Source organism: Anguilla rostrata, unplaced genomic scaffold (assembly GCF_018555375.3).
Source record: "Anguilla rostrata isolate EN2019 unplaced genomic scaffold, ASM1855537v3 scaf1129, whole genome shotgun sequence".
In the NCBI taxonomy this organism is placed as follows: Eukaryota; Metazoa; Chordata; class Actinopteri; order Anguilliformes; family Anguillidae; genus Anguilla; species Anguilla rostrata.
The window spans coordinates 20,855-26,152 of record NW_026986460.1 but is presented as its reverse complement, the minus strand read 5'-3'; the positions used below and the strand labels follow the sequence as shown (position 1 = coordinate 26,152).

The 5,298-nt window shown below is 42.7% G+C and overlaps 1 long non-coding RNA gene across 1 annotated transcript; it reads right to left on the bottom strand.

Annotated features, from left to right (window-relative positions):
- Positions 1–628: 628 nt before the first annotated feature.
- On the bottom strand, positions 629–4,565 carry LOC135247186 (uncharacterized). The gene is made up of 2 exons (XR_010328122.1): positions 1,744–4,565; positions 629–1,348 (listed from the first exon to the last, which is right to left on the bottom strand). It is a non-coding gene; the product is annotated as an uncharacterized LOC135247186 (long non-coding RNA).
- Positions 4,566–5,298: the final 733 nt, after the last annotated feature.

Here is a 5,298-nt window from a genome sequence, read left to right as displayed (position 1 = left end):
AGAGCTCAGCTTTGAATCACACAGATCCAGATTAGGTGCTCTCCTAAAATGAACTCTAAGAAACTGTGGCGAAATATAAACTGACACCCTAACATATTTTGGCTTCTTTAAATAAAGCTTTTGATTCATTGCAGGAATTCCTTTGCATTTGTGATTTATAATTAGAACATGTGACTGACAAGTCCCGTTCAAACAGATGACCTAATTAAAGGTGTAATGTTGTTGCATCTTATAGGTGTGCCTGAAAGTGATTAGTTGGTTACATTTTTTATGCCTTTGAATGTTTTCTTTCACAAGGATGAAAAATGAGATTTAATCGAGCCAGTAATGTACTATGGATTACACTCATATTCTGTTTTTATAAACTGCAGTGGATATGTATTGGGGACAGGGCTTGTAAATGCATTTTATTTTCTTTTAAATCATGAAATGAAATTAATTGTGTTTTGAAATTTTATTCTGCAATTCCATTTCAGTCTTGAAAGTTCTGCTGCCATTGCTGAATAAAAATAATGCACAATAAGAACAGTGAGTTTCGATTTCAGTAGATCTTTATTATCCCCAGAGGGCAACTTGTGTGCAGCATTAAAATCCACATACATTTGATAACCATACAAATCGACTTGTTCATTGCAACATTTTTTAAATCGGATTTCCTCTGCTGTAATGCCATTTTCTGTCCAGCAGAGGGAGGCAAACTCCTGACATTACATTGCATTATTCGGCAGACGTTTTTATCCAAAGTGACGTACAATAAGTGCATAAAGAAGGTCATTGGAACAACTACAAAACACAGATCCAATAAGGCACAATACTCATTTTGTAACAGTTATTCATAGCCATGAACACATTAAGTCCAGTTCACACATTAAACATTACTCTGACCTAACCTCTGCTAAGTAAAACTAGGAGGCATGACAAGCTACAACATCAAGATAATGATACAAAGTACAGTATAAGTGCTGGATGGCGGTACAGGTAACATGAAATTGGCACAGGAGGTACATGTGTAGCATAAAAGAGGGGAATTTAAGTGAAAAAATTATCCCAGATTCATCCGAATGGCAGGGGTGCAAGTGGCGCTGTTTCCACAGAGCGGAGTGGTCGAGCTGGCGTGTAGGATTGAATCATGTCCTGTAAGTAGCCGGGGGCCGTCCTGTTGGCTGCAGGGTAGGCGAGGATCTGGACTTTGAACCTGGTCCTGGCAGCGACCGGTAGCCAGTGGAGTGAACTCAGCAGGAGTGACTTGGGATAACTTGGGAAGGTTGAAGGCGAGTCGGGGAGCAGCATTCTGAATCGGGACATGTGAAGCCCAGCACCGATGCCTCCGAAGCACTCCCCTCAGCTCCTTTAAAAAAAGAAGGGACCAGTTAAAACCATTTAAATTGATAATCAAACCAATATATGTAAAGCGAGATGCATGTATACTGTATTTTGGTACAATCTACATATCAGGCTGTGTAATTTAGTTTTTAGTCACACACTAAACAGAGGTAAACCAGTGGAGTACACCAATGTGTGTGTGAATCTACTACCCTGGAGAAGTGAAGACTAATCTTAATCCTTAACATGCAGGTGATTTACAGCAACGTGCACACAAACACCCCGGAAATCAGTTTTCAACAATATTCCGATTAAGCATCTGCATGTTTCAGAAAAACACGATTTCTCTAATACCTGGGTTTTACGTGGATTCTTTTAATAATCATATAAGGCCAATTAGTTGTGTCCAAAAATAATTACTTCACACCGCTCTGCGTGATGCTTCTGCTTCTTCTTCTCTTTGTATGATTCTGGCAGGTTAAACACTTCCACACGCATTACTGCCCTCTGCTGATCGTTAAAAAACCTCACCTGATCCTCAGATGCATCCGTGCATATAGTCCAGTTGCATACAAACAAATCCAACTTTCCTTTCAAATAGTTACTGCTTCTTCTTGTCTGAAAAAAGAAAAAGGAAAGTCCTAATTCTAAAATAACATTGAATACCATCTTACTTTCCTGTATTTTACATTATAATAATATGTTCAATTGTTGCAGGCATGCCACACCGTCATACCCACCTGGGTGTTTCCCTACTATCCTTATCGCTTAAAACCACAAGTGCCTCAGAATTAATGTTGCTGGTTTAACTGTACTGATCCTCCCCCCCCCCCGCATAAAGATATACATTGCACTAGGTAATAATGCTCAAAGCATAGGCTCTGCATCTTGTGGCCATTGTTTGTCAACAATTTAGAAGTGGTTTGATGGTCCTAGGCCCTATTATCTAGGAGCTATTGAACTTGAAAGCATTTGTCATCTGTATTTTTTTCAATAATCAATTGAAATACCTAATTGGAAATATTTGTGTAAAATTGCACTAGGTAATAATGCTCAAAGCATAGGCTCTGCATCTTGTGGCCATTGTTTGTCAACAATTTAGAAGTGGTTTGATGGTCCTAGGCCCTATTATCTAGGAGCTTGTATGTCAGACCTGCATGTATCATTATGTCCAAATCCCCCTCCACTAAAAAAAGACTTAATGAAGGAGGAGACATTTTGTCACAATTCTGAAAAATAAATGTATTTGCATATTTATAGATTCAGGATTTTTTTATTGAAGAAGTGTCTGTCTGAGCTAGACACTTTCTCTGTGAATCCCTTTGAGACAAGTGTGTGATATAGGGCTATATAAATAAACACAATTCCACTTGAGAAGGCATCAGATGGAATTTCGAGATTTAAAAAAAAATGTGGAAAAACCAGACAAATTATATTTAGATATATACATCTTCAAACATATCCTTGGGGGATATTTAAAATATAACCTCACAAAGTGTGTCTTTACGTCTCTCCTCATGTCTTTTTGAGCTAGGTTGAGCTGCCCTCCCCAGAGAACAAGAGTGTCAGGGAGAGAGAGGAGAGCGAGGAACAGGAAAGAGAGAGCCAGGAACAGGAAAGAGAGAGCCAGGAACAGGAAAGAGAAAGCCAGGAACAGGAAAGAGAGAGCCAGGAGCAGGACTTCAATTACTTTGCCCGCCCTGAGCCTTCCATGTTCGATAATTTTGTAGATCTCCACCCTCAGCAGAGAACCAACAATCAGGTTGTGCAAAAGGTATTCACCTGCAAAGATGGCACCAGCAGGAAGTGGCTCACATATTGCGAGGAACAGCATACATTGTTTTGTTTTATATGTATGGCATTTGGAAAGAGCACTGACACCAGCAAGTTCATTACTGGACTCTCAGGATGGAGACGTGTACACCAGCGTACAGAGGAGCACGAAAAGAGCGATACACACCGAAAGTGTGCGGAAGCTTATTTCCTAAGGTACAAAAAGGGAGATATCCAGAGCAAGTTTGCCGGCAGTCAGATGTCTGCTCATAGGCAGCAAGTCAGAAAGAAACGCCAGGTTTTGGAGCGTGTAGTGGATGTGGTTAAAGTGTTTGGAAAGAGGGGCCTGAGCTACCAGCATATGAAGAATGAGGCAGCATACAACTGGGATGACAATACCCTAGACCATGGAAACTTTTTGGAGCTCATCCTTTTATTAGGAAAGTATGATGTCAGTCTCAAAGAGCATCTTGATGATTGCATAAAGAAGAGCAAGGAATTGCATGAATCAAGTGGAACAAAAGGTAGAGGATCACTTATCACCCTACTGTCCAAAACCACTGTGAACTCCGTGATCGATAGCATTGGCCATCTAATTCAGGAGAGCATCGCCAGTGACCTCCAGAAAGCTGGCATGTTCACTGTTCAGCTGGACACTACACAAGATATAACCAGCCAGGATCAGTGTGCAGTCGTATTGCGTTATGTTACTGAGGCTGTGCAGGAGAGGCTTGTTGCTGTAGTGAAGTGCCATGCATCCGCTGGGCAATACTTCGTGGACTTGCTCTCAGAAGTCTTAGATCGCCTGAAACTGGACAAGGCCATGTGTATCGGAAATTCAACAGATGGGGCATCAAATATGCAGGGCCAGTACAGAGGGTTTTCAGCATTGATGACGTCCGAGTCTCCCACTCATGTGCATGTATGGTGCTACGCTCATGTACTAAATCTAGTGCTGGCTGACACTAATGGAAGTGTTATCAAAAGTGGATCCCTCTTCAGTCTACTGAATGACATAGCTGTGTTCATCAAGGACTCCTACCAGAGGGTCATTCTGTGGGACAACCAAGCCCAAGACAAAAGCCACAGACGCCTATCTCCAATTGGAGAAACAAGGTGGGGCTCCAAGCACGAAGCTGACAAAAAAGTGTTTGGACACTTTGGTAAACCAGTCAGCAGCCTCTTCATCGATACAGTGCTCACACTGGCAGCCATAGAGCAGCAGGCAAAAGAGAAGCCAACCGTCCATGCTAAAGCACGAGGATTCAAAGAGGGCCTCCTGAAATTCGAAATTCAAAATTCAAACAACTCCACTATCAAAGTACCTCCAGACAAAAGGGATGGAAATCCTCTCTGCCCATCGTATGGTGATCGCCACACAAGACAGCCTCAAAAACATCAGCAGGGATTTCACAACTGTGAAGGCAGCTGCAGACACATTTGTCAAATGGGCAAATGAGAACAGAAAAGACAAAAGAAAAAAAAAAAACGGGGCTGGAGAGATGGCTCAACATGAGGCACTTAGCGATGCTATGAGATCATGTGAGGTGAATGTCCACCACGCAATTCTGGACACGGCTAGCGAGGCCCTCCACAGAAGATTCATGACACATGGCACTCTCTTTGCTGATTTAGCATGCCTGGACCCCAGGAACTTCGACCAGATCAAGACCACGGCCCTTCCCAACAATGCTCTCCAAGACCTCAGCAAATGTCTCATCAAATTTGACAGGGGTTACAGTGGACAATCTTCAGTCAGAACTGAAAAGTTTTGCTGGACAGTGGGACAGGCTTAAAGCATCCCATGTAGATGAGTACCATCCCAGAACGGTAGAAGATGGATCTGCAGGAGAGGAAGAGGAGCCTGATATCGTGAACAAAACCTGCGCCTCCTGCAGAAATCGCCCACTCTGCTGCTTTAAAGTACTTTGGCAGTTCAACATGCTGTCAGATGCCTATCATCTCCTTGGGCTTGCCTACAAGTACCTGCTGACGCTTCCCCTGACTCAGGTGGCCTGCGAGAGAACATTTTCCACACTGAAATTCATCAAGAGCAGACTGAGGAGCACCCTGTCAGCAGACAAGCTGGAGACATTCTTGTTGATGGCCACCGAAAAAGACGTCCTGATGGGGTTGGACTCCGACATGATCATTGACAGGGTAGCTGAGAAGAGTGAGCTCATGAGAAAGCTGCTCCTGTAG